This window comes from Piliocolobus tephrosceles, chromosome 8 (genome assembly GCF_002776525.5).
Source record: "Piliocolobus tephrosceles isolate RC106 chromosome 8, ASM277652v3, whole genome shotgun sequence".
Lineage (NCBI taxonomy): Eukaryota > Metazoa > Chordata > Mammalia > Primates > Cercopithecidae > Piliocolobus > Piliocolobus tephrosceles.
The window spans coordinates 88,534,741-88,553,202 of NC_045441.1; positions in this window are offsets into that span (position 1 = coordinate 88,534,741).

The following is an 18,462-nucleotide window of genomic DNA, read 5'->3' on the forward strand; positions in this document are numbered from 1 at the left end:
GTTTGGTAGGTAGTAGTAATAAGGGAGTAATAATTTTGTAGGAATTGCATAGACTCATAGATGGATTCAATTTTCATAAGTCAATAACTGATCACTGAATAACTTAGGAGATACCAGTAGTGTGATTCTATTCTGAATGATCACAATTTTTAAGAGTCCAAATCCCAAAGAGGTGCTGACATCTGAAACAAATAAAATCAACAAACATATAAAAGAGACTCACCTCAGTATCATCATTGTTCATTGAGAAGTGATTTTCTTGAATTCTGCATTCTTTCAGTAAACTGTATCAACATTTGTTATGCCCACAAATTTCATGTGATTAAATATTAAAACCATATGTACATAAACCACACAAGTAAGGAGCATCATTGCTAAAGCTAAGCAAAACACATCTACAGAAAATAGAGATGTTTACTCCCTGCAGTCTTTCTCTATCCTTATACTTCTCTATATTTCTACTATTAACCTGTGAAAAAGTTATAATAATTACTTGAAGTTGCTCCATTTCTTACATTTGATCTACTTTCTGATAAATTTGTGTAGCAGTTAGAATGCTTACAGCTGCAAATAACAGACTAGACAGCTAAAAGTGGCTGAAAGTTACAGACATACCATCTCATGTAATACAAAATCGAAATGTAAGGCATTTTTAACTTGTCCCAGTATGGTCCAATATGATTTCTACAGTCCTACCGTCAAAAGCCTCCTATGGAGTGGGAAATATTCTCCTTCTGTGTTCTTCCTTTCTGTTAGAAAAAATAAAAGTAAAAAAAATAAAATAAAATAAAAGGGAGTCTCAGATACTCAGCTATCCTGTTAGGTTCTATTTGTACCAGTTTCTGTGCTCATGTGTTAGCTGCAGTGTTTTCTGGGAAAGAAAGTAGCTGATATTTTCATCTATTACAGTGTGAGATAGTCTCTGATAGAAAAAAATAAAATTGATAGGAATAAAATCGCAGGGTTGGCAGATCAGCTACGTACAAGAGTGCCTATTTCCTCAGAGCCTCACCAACATTGTGGATTGTCAAACTTTGAAATTTTCCATTTCTGATAGATGAAAAATGGTACCACAATATGGTTTTAATTTGCAGGAGTTTTTGTAATAAAGAGGTTGAACAAACATATTATTTCACTGATCTTCAAATAAGAGAATACTTCTGTAATTTTCCTTGGTTTTATATAAGAGCTATTATATAATAACCTCTAACTTTTACAAATGTGATTGAATAGGTGATACATCTACATGTTTGAATATGCAAAATATATAGGTAGGTATGTAGTAAAATTTTCACATAAGAAACTTTTCCATTTTAGCATCTAAAACATTTATTCAGACTTTTTACATAGCTTCATACTGTTACATTTTATTGATATGCCATATTCTATTTCATTAGTCCTTCATTAATGGATATGGAATTGCTCCCTGTTGTATGCTATTATAAACAATGCTGTATTATAAAGCAGCAAACATGTTCATTTCACACTCATGCAAATAAACTTCTAGAATGAAATGCTAGGTCAAATTATTATGCATTTGTAATTTTAATTGTCCAAGGTGTTTGTAAAGTCCTATTACACTTCCACCAGAAATATCTGAGAACACCTATCTCCCCACAGATTCATTAACAAAATGTGTTGCTAACTATTGGCATTAGAATGTAATTTATATAATAAGGCTGGGTGAATTTTCATAAGTTATTTTCCATGATTAGTCTCTGGCTATATTTTGCGAAGTGGGGGTTGAATGTCTTCATTCTTATTGATTTTCAGGAGCTTTCATGCTAATTCTTATTGATTTTTAGGCACTCCTGGAATACCTTAAGGAGATTGGTCCTTTCATGTGCTACACATTGCAAATGCTTTTTCTCAGTGTTTTGTATCTTTGTATCAAATATAATAGCATATTTACAACAATTATAATTTGTATATAGTAAAATTAAATAATCTCTTTTTGCATTATGGCCTTATTTATGGTGCTTTTTGCTATTCATGTTGCTTCTTATGTAAAAAAAATGTAAAACTGGACTTAATTTACTATTGATTCTCCATTCTATCTGAAAACAAAAACTTAATCCTTTTAGCCTAACTCAGTTAAACTAGGATATCTTGATCAATTCAGGCATTTTCTTCCTCAAATGTCTAGCTTTAAGTCTAACTTCTAGGAGGCTAACACACTGCCCATCTTTGTGGGCATATCTTCGAATGGCATCTAGTAGAAAGCACACCCATGCACAGTGACTCACCCCTGTGATCCCAGCACCTTGGGAGGCCAAAGCAAAAGGATTGGTTGAGGCCAAGAGTTAAAGACCAGCTTGAGAAACATATTAAGACCTCGTCTCTCCAAAATAAATAAATAAATACGTAATTAGCCAGGTGTAGTGGTACCTGCCTGTAATCCTAGCTACTCACAAAGCTGAGATGGGAGGATCGCTTGCGTCCAGGTGATAGAGGCTGCAGTGAGCTATGACTGTGCCACTGCACTCCAGCTTGAGTGACAGACCAGGACTTTGTCTCAAAAAAAAAAAAAAAAAATAGGAAAACACAATTTTCCACCTGGTCTTTGCTACCTGTCTACATTTAGATATGCTGAGTCATCCAAATTTCTCTGGTATCTGGTCACTGGGCCATGTAGTTCTCTTGCATCTTCTTCTTTAGATCTACTAGTTTACTTTTGGCTGTTCTTCTTGTTGATGGTTTAAGTTTATATGTAATTATACTTGATTAATATTTTCTATTGGGGTAATTAATTTTGGTTCATAAACAAGCCTTTCCATTTTAATGATTATATATTTTTCATCTTATCTTCTAGCCTTATGATGATTTCATTTTTTATGCATAGTTAATTTTGAATTTATATCATGAGACATTGGAAATTCCTTCAGGTGGCCTTGAACCAATCCAGTTCTCCCTCTTCTCTCTTGTTCTCAAGAATAATTGTAGAATGTTCTGGAACTACAGCATACTAAGATAGAACCTCTATGGAATACCTCATGCTCTGTTCCAGCCTCCCTCTAGAAAAGGATTTATTACAAGGCTTTTCCCTCATGGTTCATGTGACACCAGTGCATAAAGCTCAGGATCGTCTGCCTTTTGGGATCTCTCAGCTGTAGTTCGTGTGGAGACCATGAAGGTAAGATTTCATCCCCCTTGGGCAGCTTTTCTGGGTCTTGGGGGAGTTCAGTTGGCAATGAATCTTAAGCTTCTGTTGCCCCTTCCTTACTATCTGTAAGCGATGAATCTGCTCATGTAGTTTGTGGTGTGGGTAGGTATTCTATCTCATTAAACTCAGACAAATTGGTAACTAGTGCACAGTGAACCTGCTCTAAATGAAGTATGAAGAGTCATTCACACTTACATTGCCTCATTATATATATGTATATTTCACTGGTGTTTAGATTTCCCTGACCCTGCTACATGCTTCCTCATTATTCTGTAGATGTATTCCAGCTGAGGATTGAAAATAATTGTTGTCATGTGATCCTTCCATCTATTCATCCACAAAAAGCATTCCATCCTGAAAAGTTTTAAAATTATAACATATAAAATTTAAAATTATAAATTTATAAATAAATCTAATTTATTAATTATAATTACTTTTAGTAATATTACTTTTTATTAATTATAATTATTACTTTTCAAATTATAACATTCACAGCCACAGAATTATATTTTATATCCTCTTTGAAGCCGCCTAAAAAACTTTGTTGAATAATATTCTGACATTGGACTTAGAAAATGTAAGTCTCTTATTGCCTGCCTTCCTTCCTGCCTGTCTCTTTCTCCTTCTTCTTCTACATCTCTTTCTTTCCTTTTGCCTTCCTTTCTTTTTTCTTCCCTCCCATGAAATATCTATTGACCAATAACACATGTTTCTAATTTGGTTATATGAGAGCATGCAACTCATTAGCATGCTATACTATAACTAAATACATATTTAATTAAATAAACATTATTGAGCACCTATAATATGCAAGGCATTTAGCACTTTTAAGCTACACTTGACACACTCTTGTGTAAGACAAAAGTCTTGAAATTTTGAAATCCAGAGACAGAAACATCTGAAATCAAGAATGAAAGGCAGCCAAAGCACACTACTTGTCAGCAAAAAATAAATAAATAAATAAATTTTGATTATACAGACCTTCAGCTTTCCATGGCTTCCACTTGGTTCAGCATCCTAGACCCTTACTTTGAATATCTGTGTGCCCGTAGTTATGTAATAATATCTGCCTCATTTTGATCATTTGACTTCCGTCATTGACCCACATGTATATGATGTGGCACTTGTCCCAATCCCTCCTGATTTTGCTACCTGGTATTAGCCACCAGATTCACCTTACACCTGTGTTCATTTGCTCTTAAGATTCTGTTTCTACTTCTATGACATTCTGTCTGCCCTTACAGATCTTCCCTCAGGCCCTGGTTAAGAATTAACATCTAATTTGAAACTTCCCACTCCACATTTTCCAAACAGTCTTGGTAAATTGTTTCCAGTGCTGAAATTCCAGTGCTTGGTAAATTGTTTCCAGTGCTATTGTTTCCAGTGCTGAAACTACAGATGATTCTCTAGTACTGGGTTGATTTTGAAGATGTGGGATCTCTACATTTTAAAACTAAGCTCACAGAGTTCACAATGTTCTATCTTAGTATTAATAGAAACAAGGAAACTTTTTAAAAATCTAAAAAGAATGAAAAAGTTGATGCTTTACCTGAATTTCACCTCCTGGCAATTCAACCTACTCTTGCAAACACAGTGTATAACTCCCATCACATTCTTCTTGTTTACAGCAAGAGTTAATTTTTAAAATCTCTCTTAGCTTAGGAACTGAAGTGTCTTTGTTTGAATACTTTAAGTTGGGTCATAATGTTATCCTTCTTGCTGATCTGTTCTTAAGCTGTTATCTTCTTTTCTTTACAAATTCAATCGCCTTCCTATGGAAACTCCCTTTTTTCCAAAACTGAAGATACCTACATTTATTCCAGAAACACATTGTTATCATTGTTTCTATTCGAGACAGATAGTTTTGCCCAGCAACTAAAGTTACATGTGAAATCTTAAGTCCATGGGCATGATAAAAACCATAGTCACATCCTAACATATTCAATTTTCAAGACATCAGAGTACCAGAGGTTATTGAACAAACAAGCCGTAATATAAAATGATTCAAAGCAGATTTTATAATTCAGTATAACACAATATGTTTAAAAATAAAGCAGAATTATCAATAGAAAAACAATAGGTTAGACTGGGAACATGAGATGATGAATGACTACAGTTTCTGGACTGCTAAATAAAAAAAATGCTTCCACTATATATTTTTCTGCCAAAAGAGAGTCTTTTTGTTGTTAAATATTACATTTTTTTCTCCAACTGGTTTTGGGTATTATTTTTATATCTTGTTATATAAAGATATTTTAAGAACATAGCAAAACAATATTATAATCCTGTAGTTTCTACTTTGAGATATATTCACTCCTCCCTATGCTCTTACCAACCTTATTTAAGTTCCCATCATTTCTCTCCTGGATAATACAATAGCCTCCTTCCTGACTGCCAATTTATCTCTATTTGTACCTCTATTACAACAGAGCAACCAGCGTGATCCTTTTAAATCTTATGTAAGTCCATATCATCTTTACCCAAAACTTCCAAAGTCTCCCCAATTTCACTCAGTATGAAAATAAACACGTTTAAATAGCCTATAATATGTCATATGATCTCTAGAAAAAAACATTAAAAGGAAAAATGAAGATTTGAGATGCTAGAATGGAAAGCAAATAAACTGAAAATTATGCATATAAATAAATGAAACATTATCTGTATATAATGTGTCTAATATGAAGACTTGAAAATAAGGACAGAAATAAAATCGTGGCAACATTATAGTGTACATGCAAGAAAGAGATGATCAGAATTAAAGTTATTAAACCCCTACTATTTTGAGTGGGAGAATTTAATATACTGATTAAACTATACCGTCATTATAGAAAAAACATTCTATTAGAGCCTTACATTATCGTACCAAAAATTCATTTTAGGGGAATTAAAGTGTTATATGTGAAAGGAAAAACTAGAAAAAAATGTATATGAACGTGTAAGAAGGTATCCTCATGGCCTTTTGTATAGAATATACTTTTACAAATAAAACAGAAAAATGCGAGCCGTATAAAAAAGGATTGATAAACTACACACCTGAATTAGTAACTTCTAATTGTTATGATTTTCAAAAAACACCATAAAACAGTGAAAAGGCAAGCCAGAAACTAGAAAATAGATGACTGTTCAGAAAAAAAAAAAAAAAAATCAATCACTAGAGAAGAGTACAAAATTGATGAACGGCCAGAATGTTGATAGTGGGGAGGTTGTGCATGTGTGTAGGAACTGGGAAATCTCTCACCTTCTGCTCAGTTTTACTGTGAAACTATAAATGTTCTAAAAAATAAAGGCTCACATTTTAAAAAATTCATGAATAAGCATTTCAATGAGGAAGAAACAGTAAAACTCTTAAACATAGGAGTATTACTCACCCATGATAATGGTCAGAGATTTATAAATTGATACTGCAAAGAATCACTGGTTCCTTTTATTCCCAGGAAATTGGCAAACATTAAGATACCTAATGTTCCCAACTGCTGGTGCTCATGTACATGAATGGAACTGTTCTACACAACTTGTAGGAATGTTTACATACAGCCATTTTGAAGGATAATTTGCCATTGCCTTATAGAAATGAGCATGTGCAATCTTCACAAACCAGTGATTCTACTCTTGAACAGAAGTGCCAAGATACAGGTACTTAGGTGTTGTAATAGCTAAGGCAGGAAACAACTCACATGTCCTCCAAGAAGACAATGTACAAACAAATTGTAGGATAGAAATGATGGAATATTATACAGCCATTATTGAAATTATTGAGTGAAATTAAATAAACTATAGCTATTTGTAACAGCATAGAATAATATTTGAAGTATGTTTGTGGAAAGATATGAATTATAAGCAATAAGATAACATTTTTATTGAACTCAAAACCAAACAAAATCTCTCTCTCTCCATATGTATATATAGGATATATATATCTCCATATATATATAGGATATATATATATATCTCCATATATATATAGAATATATATCTCCATATATATATAGAATATATATATATATTCTATCCCACAATTTTTTTATGTATTGTCTTCTTGGAAAACATGTGAGTTGTTTCCTGCCTTAGCTATTACAACACCTACATACCTGTAACTTGGCACATCTATTCAAGAGTAGAATCACTTGGTTGTGAATAATGCACATGTTCATTTCTATAACGTAATGGCAAATATATGGTGTCTATACATAAATAAAGTAATAGAATCATTTAATAATAATTTTAAAAGGAAGAAAAAAATGATCAGTGGTGAGAAAATGGCATGAAAGAGGGAAGTTTACACAGGCAGTTTTAAAAGATTGGCAATACTCTAGGTCCAAAGTTCAGTGGTGACAATAAAATGTGTACATTTTATTATTCTGCTTCCTAACTCCTATGAATATTACATTTGTATTAAATGATTGTTATATTTGTATTAAAAAGTAACTAAACTTGATTCAAAGTTGAGATGAATTAGTTTCCACCAAAGTATGTGCTTTTTTTTGTTGTTGTTGTTTTTACGAAGCCAGCAGAGAAAAAAAATCAATCAATCAATTTTGAGAAATAGCTGTAAACAATGAGTCCACATTTCCTTGGAACTCTAGTAAACGTCCTTCTTATACACAGAGAGAAAAGGTGCCTCTCCTACCCCGGACCCTCAATTACTCATTGTTAACATTCCGTTTCATGACAAGCCACTGCAGGCCAGTCTGGGAAAACAATTTTGCAACCACAAAGGAATTAAAAGTTATAAAAAAATGCATCAGTGATTTCTCCATAAGCCACCTGACCAGAGGTGTAGAGAAAGTAGGTACAACAGGCTGAGCAAACCTCTTCCTCATTTGTGGGTATGCATTGTTTAGGGTGAGAATAGAAATTAGGAATATATAACAGGATGCAGAGCTACAATATTTATATAATTTGGTAATTCTTTCTTCTCAACAGAACCAGTGCTGGGTATAGAAGAAAGTGTTTTATAGCAAGCTCAATAAACTTAGTTTGACCTTATGACCATCTAAATATAACAGGTTCTCTTAAACAAAAAAGAAACTCATTGATGAAGACCTTGTTACAGTAGAAGTTTGTCATATTGTAGATACTGTATGTAAAATTAGGTAAATTCAACTTGCCATGACAGACATAAATACAAATACTTGAGAAATCAGCTAAGCATGGAAACAACAACAACAGCTAGCAATAGTTCTGGCTAAACTATAAAAATAAATGAAAACCAAGCATTAATCCTAAATATTGTATAATTCCCCATTATTTTTAATCTGAAGAAATGCCACTCATTTTCTATAAATGTCTTAATTTTTTTCACAGCTATTAGATTCATGCCTTGAACAGGAATCTTGCTTGCTTCCTCTTTACAGAATCAGGCATAAATGGTCATTCATTGTATGATTCGACATCACAACTACAGACACATTAACCCTTGAGGCAGCTCAGCCTCCTGAATCTGATCGCCTCGCTCTTGTTCTTTTTGTCTTCTTCCCAGTACTCTTCTTTCCAAAAGCACATCACAGCCTTCATGCACTTAGGGACACTACACAGCACTTCGAGACTACTCTCAAGGGCCATTTTAAACAGCAAAATCACCAAGAAAAAGCACAAAAGTGTGGAAAATGTCACAGTAACTGGAAAAAGACTCTGTCGTGTGAGAGCTGAAACAAGAAGGCAGAGCATCGCTTTGTTACTCTCAGCTGAGAACTGGGCAACTCTTATAGGGCAATTCAAATCTTCTCCTGCTCTGCACATGTCCACAAATGACCACAAAACTCCTCGACTATTGATTTTAAGGTTACAAATAAGTTTTAACGAATAAGGGAAGTCAAAAATACCAAGTCCATGAATGAGGATTGACTGAATTTGTCCTATTTCCACTGCTTAGAGTGGAACAAATCAATCCTTATCCTCATTTGTGTACTATATTAACCCCTTTCAATTTAAAGATAAAATTAATAGCTAATGCTTATTGCACATTTGATACTTGCCAGACCTCTTTTCCTGGGACTTGACTTATATGTATTCATTCAGTCCTGACAACAGTTACATAAAATAGAAATATGGTCATCATCTCTGTTTTACAAAGAAGCAAACAAACACAGAGGGGTTCCAGCGTTCACTCAAATTGCATAGACAGTTAATAGATTAGCGGGGAGAAATCCTGGGCATCTCCCCCAAACTTGTTCAGTAAAAGCGCTGTGCTCTACAGCTCATGCCACTGCCTGCACTACCTCCACCGCCAAAGTTTCCTCAACATCCGTGGTGACTTGGTTTCAAGTCTACCATGTTTTGATAGTTAGGTTTCATCTCAATTAAGCTAAAACTGCAGAAAATACTGCATTTATACAACATGGTTTTAGCTCCTTGAAGGACTTCTTTACACAGAGTATCTTGTCCCAAGCTTATTCTGTGAGACACCATACTCATCATATGGAACTTCTTATTTTATTTATCAGAGGATGTTATTGAGGACATTGTTTCTACATTACTCAGTGTTCCCAATATAAAGAGCCATGTGAATAATTGCTTTCAGGCCTAGGGCCAGAACATAGAGCCTCAGTAATTTGCGTGCATTTCATTTTATTTTTAAGACAACATGAGTCAGGTTCATAATCATATTTATTTTTAAGACAACATGAGTCAGGTTCATAATCATATTTCTAATCATATTAACTCTAAAATAAGACCATGTATCCACAACACTATATGGAGTTGTTCAAACTTACATTACTACATAAGCATTGCACAGTTTTGTTTTTCTCTTGCTCTTGATTCTTCATTCTAACTGAATTTCTACCTCTTACATGTATCTGTATAAGCTACCTCAAAACAATTTTAGGACAAAACAGAAGAAAGGTATGTAAATAATACAGAAATTGATTTCATTCAGAGTCACTTTGTTTCCCTGTCACTGTTTTCTAATTAATTCTAATTTGTACACAGAACTTTAGAAGTGATATCTAAAGCTGAACGTGAAATTGCAGATGTGCTTTAACCAACGCACCTTGACTATTCTCATTTGCTTTGGTCAATGTTGGTTACAATATGAAATTTGAGTCTAAGTTTACTTAATTTACTGTGTTGTAGGAGCCTCATATTTTATAAAATTTATACTGATATTTTGTGTAAATTCCTAATGAGGCTTGTATATGTGCTTTGGTGAAACCTTATTTTAACATCACATTCATTTGTTTCTACAAAGAACAAAGTTATATTCAAGCTCTAAAATTAATTTTTTGAAGTATATGCATATAAATCTAAACAAGGCCAAAATGGCACATTTCTTAAGAGTGAGTAGATGAACACGTGTGGATGGGAGTGGAGTTGCACCTGCCTGGACTAGGCGCCAATGTAAGCAAGGACGCTGCTTTATATTTGTTAGGTCAGCCTGGCAGCACCATCACATCAACAGATTCCAGCAATTCCTACTGTTCATGATGGAAGAAGCTGTTATTTTTATTCCTATTTTCTTCTAGAAATGGAATGAAATGAATTACAGTAGGTTATGGCTAAGCATCAAGAATTTTTAAAAGTTAAACAGGAATTGAATGTAATAAGGTTGAGAAGGTGAAATTCTCTATGAACTTGTACATATTAGAATTTTAAAAATAATCCTTAAAACTGTCATAAAGGAACAAGAGGTGAGAATAGACTGCTATTTGTCTCATGTGAGGAATAAGTTAAGCAAGTTGTAAAGTAAAACATGATTCAGTTTCAACAGACATTAATTTTATTTTTTTAAGGGTAATTTACAGTCCAGGCAATCTGATCCACACATTGAGACTTACAAGGGGCTTTACATTTATTTAAGTGAAGAGAAACAGTTTCTATTTATCTATTTATCTATTCTCCAATGAGGAATATTCTACATTTTGTTTCATAGAATTGTGAATCTGATGTGAATATAATTAAAAAGTAGGTCATGGATTGAATTTTTAACTTTACAAAGTGGATGTTGCAGGAGAGTTAGAAAAAGAGAGATAAATAGAGAGATAGATATGTGTAATATACATACACACACACACACACACTGGGGTCATGTAATTGAGACAAATAAATTATTAATATAACAAGCGGAATTCTCATTTTTGCAGATGCCCATAGAGTAGGTCTTACAAAAGATTTAAAACGATATAAAATATCTCTACTATATTTTTCCCAGAATTAGCTGGGAAAATATGCTGAATTTTGACCTAGTAATTTTAAGTGTTTTCCCAACAGAATACTGGATTCTGAGCATTCCATTTTAGCAGGAAATAGTAATGGAAAACTAAACTTGATTTACAGTCATAATAAAAACACATTTTAATAAATTGTATGTATATATTACTGTGTCTACTCTGTACAATGAATCTTTATAAACTGTTATTAAGGATTTTTTTTTATTTTGGTAAAAGATACACATTGTGCCATTCAATAGTCCTGGCATTTGTAAATGTGCCCATATAAACAAGTTATTAATGCTAGCACACAAGAAAGAAAAGCATTTCCCTGAGTTAATTATGTTAATGAATGAAATGACAGAATCTTCCTTAGGTTTTTGTCATTTTTTTTCTTTTAGGTGGTCAACAGACTTTAAGTTTTGAAGGCAATGGAGGTATTTTTTGACATATGGCATTTATCTTGGCATGAATCCCTTAAAATAAAATTTATCATACTCAAGCCATGAAAAACCAGGAAACAACTCCTTCTAAGTAATAGTAATAAGTTTATTAGCAAAATAATGAAAAACATAAATTTCACTAACAACATTTTTGTTGGAGAAAATATGTTTATCTATAATCTATCCAGCGTATAAAGTCATCAAAATAAAGAAACTTAGTCTCTCTGCAACTATTGAGGGACATTATCTGTCTCATTGAATGTATCTACAGTTCCAAAAGTCAGCAGTAAAGCACTTTCACACGTAGGTGACATTTTAATATAGTGCAAAGAACTGTATGTTAGGAAAACAATTATCATGGGGCTTTAAGCCACCAAAAACTTACTTTTTTATAATCATTATGTAAAGATGATGGTATTTTTTTAAGTTGTGACGTAAAATATTGATTTTAGGGATTCAATATTAAGAATAAAACAGAATTCACACAAAAAAACATGCAAAATATTTATCTTTGGTTTAATATCAGGAGGCATAAAAAGCTAATAGTAATATCCATTCAATACCTACTGAACACTTACAATGTGCCAGGCACTACTTTAGACAAACATAATATACCAGTAAATGGAGAATGCAAGAATCTTGTTTGCTTTCTCTTCATCCTGACTGATCTATATTATTACTTCTTTTCTATCTTACTTTCTTTTGGATGTACTGAAAACTATTATCAATTAATTTTTCCTAATAGTGATTTAATCTTTATTATTTTAGTGATCCGTCTAGGCATGTGCTGCCCAATACTTAGCTACTAACTATAGGTGAATATTAAATTTAAATTAATTAAAATGAAATAGAATTTAAAATTCAGTTCCTCAGTCTCACAAGCCGCATTTAGTAGAGTTATTAGGATTTTATAATAGACTGGGTGAGGGATGAAGAGAAAGAGTACTATTAATTCTAAGTCCTATTGTCTGAGCATTGTCAAGAGTGGATTTGCTATCAAATGAGATGGAAATTCTGTGAATGGAGATCAGTAATTCATTTGGAACACATTAAAGATAACGATTTGACAACTAAGTGAAACTGTCAAGGGGGCATTTGGCTGTACAATCTGGTGTTCAGGGGAAAGTTTTGGGTTGAGGATTCTAATTTAGAAGGTAGCAGTATAGAAGTGATATTAAAACCTGGATGAGGTCAACAAAACAACAATACATAGACAAGAGAAAGGGACTTTCGATATTCCAAAACAAAGAAGGCTGGCAGAAACTGAGGAAAGCGTATAGGAGAATTACATCCTGGAAGCCCAGAGACATTTGGCTGTGTCTCCACCCAAATCTCATCTTGAATTGTAGCTCACATAATTCCCACATACTGTGGGAGGGACTCGGTAGGAAATAATTGAATCATGGGAGTGGTTTCCCCTGTACTGTTCTCGTGGTAGTGAATAAGTTTCATGAGATCTCATGGCTTGACAAAGGGTTTCCCCTTTCACTTGGTTCTCACTGTCTCTTGTCTGCCACCATGTAAGACACGGCTTTTGCCTTCCACCATGGTTATGAGGCCTCCCAGCCACAGGGAACTGTGAGTTTATTAAACCTCTTTTACTTTATAAATTACTCAGTCTTGGGTATGTCTTTATCAGCAGTGCGAATACTGACTAATACACCCAAGTAACAAGGGTGTATCAAAGGAGGAAATGTGATCAATATTAAATGCTTTGATAAGAAAATTGGGGTGAGAACCAGAAATTAATCATTAGATTTTATCAACCTGGAGGTGAAATTGACAGAAGCAGATTGTGAGGAAGGCAGGAATGAAAGCTTGATTAGAATGTGTTTAAGAATGAACTGGAGAGGCGTATTTGAAATAGGGCTTCCAAATGACTTTTGAAATTCCAAGTGACTTTAGGAATTTTTTTTTTGTTATAAATGGAGTGGTAGCTCCTGAAGGTTGGGTCAAAAGAAGATGTTTTAAATTGGGAAACAACAGTTTGTTTATATGATAATGGGAATGATCTGATAAAAAGAAAACGTTGGTAGTGTAAAGAGGAAAGAGAATAAATCATAGAGAGAGGTTCTTGCTTAGATGAAGGAAAAAAGGATCTATGCTCCCATAAACTGATGGATTAGTCAGGCCTATGAAATGTTCTTTCCCAGTAACGGATAGAATCAGAGACCATGCACCAACAAATAGGTGCTGGAAGTGTCTACATAAAATGGAAAGAATCCATGGAAGTTCTCTCCTAAATGCTTGCTTTTCTCAGTGAGATTGGTCATTGAGAGTGACTATAGGGAAGAGATATAGCGGGTTAGGGGCAAAAGATGAAAGTAAGGGATAGACAGTCTGTGATGCATAGCATCCCTGCCTCGCAATACTGAGAGGACATCAAGTGAGATAAGACCACATTCTTGTGTGATCTTTTTCTTGCTTTCATCTGCGCAGATGCAGCTGTGGAATAGGACAAAGTAGCATCTAACCACGGTTGTGACTTTCCCAAGCTCGCATGCCAAAGAATTATATGTAAGGAAATTAATATTATATACAAGAAAGTATTTAAGCTGGGTAGAAAGCGGACAGACAATCCGAGGGAGTGAAGGACATTGTAAAGAGAGTTAGATCTAGAATAGTAGTCCTCAATGTATGGTCATGAGGTTCTCAGTGATCCTTTCAGGAAATCCAGAAGATCAAAGTTTTCATAATACTGCTAAGATATTATTTGCCTTTGTCACTCTTATTGCTGATGACTTTGCAGTGGAGTTTTACAGCCCATAGTAGGTGATACACAACAGATTTAATGCAAAAGAAAATATGAGAATCCAGCTGCCATCTTTTAAACCAGACATTAAAGAGATTTGCAAAATGTAAAACAATGCTAATACTGTTTTCTCTAAATTTGCTTTTGCTTTGGAAAGTATAACAATCTCCCAAATATAAAATTGTATGTTAAAATGGGTTGTTCCTGTTAACATAGAACTAATCTATTTTTGCTATTTTAATTAACATATAAATTATTTTTAATTTTCACTTTAAATTGATAATACAACAAATAACAAAGTTGTTACTCACATAAATAAAAGTTTTTAAGCATCCTCAGTAATTTTAGGAGTGTAGAGTTTATGAGACTGAAAAGTTTGAGAACTGATAAATTAGAGGAAATGATAAAGTCAAAACTTTTTTGAAGTCATTGTAAAAGAAAGTGAGCTTAAAGATAGGAAGTTATAATAAGAGTATAATGCAGAGAATTGAGATAGGAAAGCAGTTAACATTATTGAATGCAAGGTCTACAGCAGTGCTATTCTATAAAATTCCCTGTTGTAACAGAAATGCTGTGTATCTGTGCTGTCCAATATAATAGTTACTAGCCACAAAGGGCTAATGAGTATTTGAAATGTGGCTAGTGCAACTGAGAAACACAATTCTAATTTTATTAATTTTTTGCATTTACATTAAGAATAAATAGTCATAGTCACATGTGTTTACCACATTAAACACTTCAGTACCGCTGTAAGTGTGTCTGAAAGAGGTATGAGGACAAGATTAGTAGAGAAGAAGTATTCAGCTAACTGAGAGGCCAGATTATTGAAAGCATCTATGAATACATTTTGTACATTGGAATCATCAATAATTATTATATTAATCATCAGAACAAGTTAATATTTATTGAGCACTGTATTAATCCATTTTCACACTGCTATAAATACCAAAGACTGAGTAATTTATAAAGAAAAGAGATTTAATTGACTCACCATTCTGCACAACTGGGGAGACCTCAGGAAACTTAACAATCATGGCAGAAGAGGAAGCAGGCACGTCTTACATGACTGCAGGCAGGAGAAGTGAAGTGCAAGCACAGAAAAAACTGCCACTTTTAACACAATCGGGTTGGGTGTGGTGGCTGGTGACTGTAATCCCAGAACTTTGGGAGGCCTAGACAGGCAGATCTCCTGAGGTCAGGAGTTGGAGACCAGCCTGGCTAAAATGGTGAAACCCCATCTCTACTAAAAATACAAAAAATTAGCTGGGCGTGGTGGCAGATGCCTATAATCCCAGCTACTTGGGAGGCTGAGGCAGGAGAATTGCTTGAACCCTGGAGGCATAGGTTGCAGTGAGCTGAGATTGCGCTGTTGCACTCCAGCCTGGGCGACAGAGCGAGACTCTGTCTCAAAAAAAAAAAAAAATCAGATCATGTGAGACTCACTCACTATCATGAGAACAGCATCAGGGAAATCATAATCCAGTCACCTCCCATCAGCTTCCTCCCTTGACAAGCAGGGACTACAATTCAAGATGAGATTTTGTAGGGACACAGAGCCAAACCATATCAAACACCTACTATGTACCAGGCTAATACTTTCGTTTGTATTTGCTCTTCAGAATGACTCACATACTATTATTGGCTCCATTTTACAGATAAGAAAACAGAGGCAAATGGTCATTAGGTAATACGTTTTGCAAGGTAACACATGGTTGAGGCAGATTTAAGCCCAGGTATTCTGACTTCAGAATCCACTCTTTCAGACAGTGCATTATACTGCCTTTCTTATTTGAGGTTGCTAATCTTTTAAAGTTATTCTTTAAATGTTGCAGGTAGCTGAAACGACACGAGGTGCACACTATGCTAACTGATGCTACAGGAATCCTATTAAAAGGGATTGTGATGCAAGTCAAGCAAAACTCCACCAATGGAAAATATTTCATACAAATAACTTAGAGGTGTGCCCTGGCAAATGTTCAATGCATTTTTGTACCTTATCCCTAGGAAGTTTATTGATGACAAAAATTCAGTTTCTAAAAGGGGTGCCAAGCTTACTGAATTTACATTTTCAAACTGAGCTAATTAGTCCCCAGCTATTTCAGTGGTGTTGACAACTATAAACATTGAACAAATTATTTGTGATAACATGGAAACACTGAGTAGACTTTCTTTCTGAGGTACATTTATGTATCTGCATGACAAAGGTGAGATTGCTTTATGAGGACATAAGACTATGCCACATCAGCTTTACAAAATCCTTATCCCTACCAATGATGGTAGATTTAGAAAAATGTTTTGCTTATAAACACATTTGAGTTAATAATAAAATACAACCTTTAAACATCTCTAGTAACAGAATAAGAACGATATCACATTTAAAAGAAGACTTCAACTGCTTTTTATTAAATATTTTGTTACACTAAGAAAAAAGTAGACATGTGAATTACCTTGTAGTTAATATTTATTTATTTAACTTCTATTCCTATTTTGTATTAAGCACTTAATATCTAAAGCTAGTTGCTGAATCAGAGAAGAAGAGTTGGAAGAAGAGTACCAGCACAAAACACAGACAATACTAAAGGAATTAGGCTCCACCAAATTTAAAAATCATGTAGATAGAAATAATTACTGAAAATGATAGTCCTAATATTCAAAAGGTCTTCTTGAAAGTTAGGGTCAGGGAACTGAAGCTAATGCATATGAAATCTATGAATATATGTTGAGTTTTGTAGTGTCCTGGGCACCATCCTAGTTAATGGAGATCCGGAGGTGATCAGCACAAGCATCGTCCATGCTTTCCCGTCACAAGGAATAGTGTTAGAAAATTAAAGGAACCTGAAATATTCAAGCTTCCATAAAAGCTGAAATATAATAGTGAGGGGTACTTATCAAAGTCAATAAAAATTCACAAATCTCATTATATAACTTTTAAAAATAATTAGATTAGCTTTTAGGAGAAATTTGTCAAGGGTAATGTGAATTTGCTTATATAGTAAACAGTATTTAAATGCCTAATGTTATTCTCTATATTTTCAGTGCCTCTATGGTGACAACAGGAGTTATTGTACTTCTTTGTACCTTGTATTTTTCTATCTGTCAGATTATCATAATGACTCATATCGGTTAAAAATTCTTGAGAGTACAATTAGCCATGCTTACTCTTCAAAGAGCTTTGAAAAAAAATTACTGTCATCATGATTTGATACTGCTAAAAGTTTGGAAAACTTTGTTCATATTTATTATATTTAATATAATCTATTATTCAAATAGATTTTTCAGCTATATTTGTTTAGAAGTAAGCATTCTCACCTGTTGCTATGTAAACATCTGTAGTTACCTAAGTTATCTGATTAGTTTATACGAGAAACTCCTCTGGTTACTAAAATTAATGATACAAACTTTTTCTTCTTTATCAGGGAAACTTATTTGTTTAATTTCTTCTATAAGATATAACTTAATAAGCTATATTATAGCTATTGTATTCAGTGGAGTACTGGCATGTATAGCTAAACTGACATGTGGAATACAAAGGAATATACTGGTGTTTCCTGTGACCCAGCAACTGAAAATTTAATTAAAGAAGCAAGAAAAAGAAATAAAAACCAGATTATAATATAACCATGTTGTATAGTATAGTAAATATAATACAATAAAATTAATGAATATCACAATGTACAAAAATAAAGTGTATTTCATTATTTATAATTTATAAATATACATATGCAGAGAACTGTCTGGTTTGTTTGCTGTAATTTTTAGATCTCTGAATTCTGTTTTTTTTTCCTGTGCATTTTGTTGTGGCCCTTTTCTGAAATATAATTACTTAGTTAATTGTTGTTTTAGAGTTTCTTTATGAAAATGTTATTGTATTGCTCTAAAACTAAAATGGTTTCTTGGGATCATCCAAGTTTTGCCTTTATATTCGTAAGTTTCCTAATTTTGTGTGTTCATGTGTGT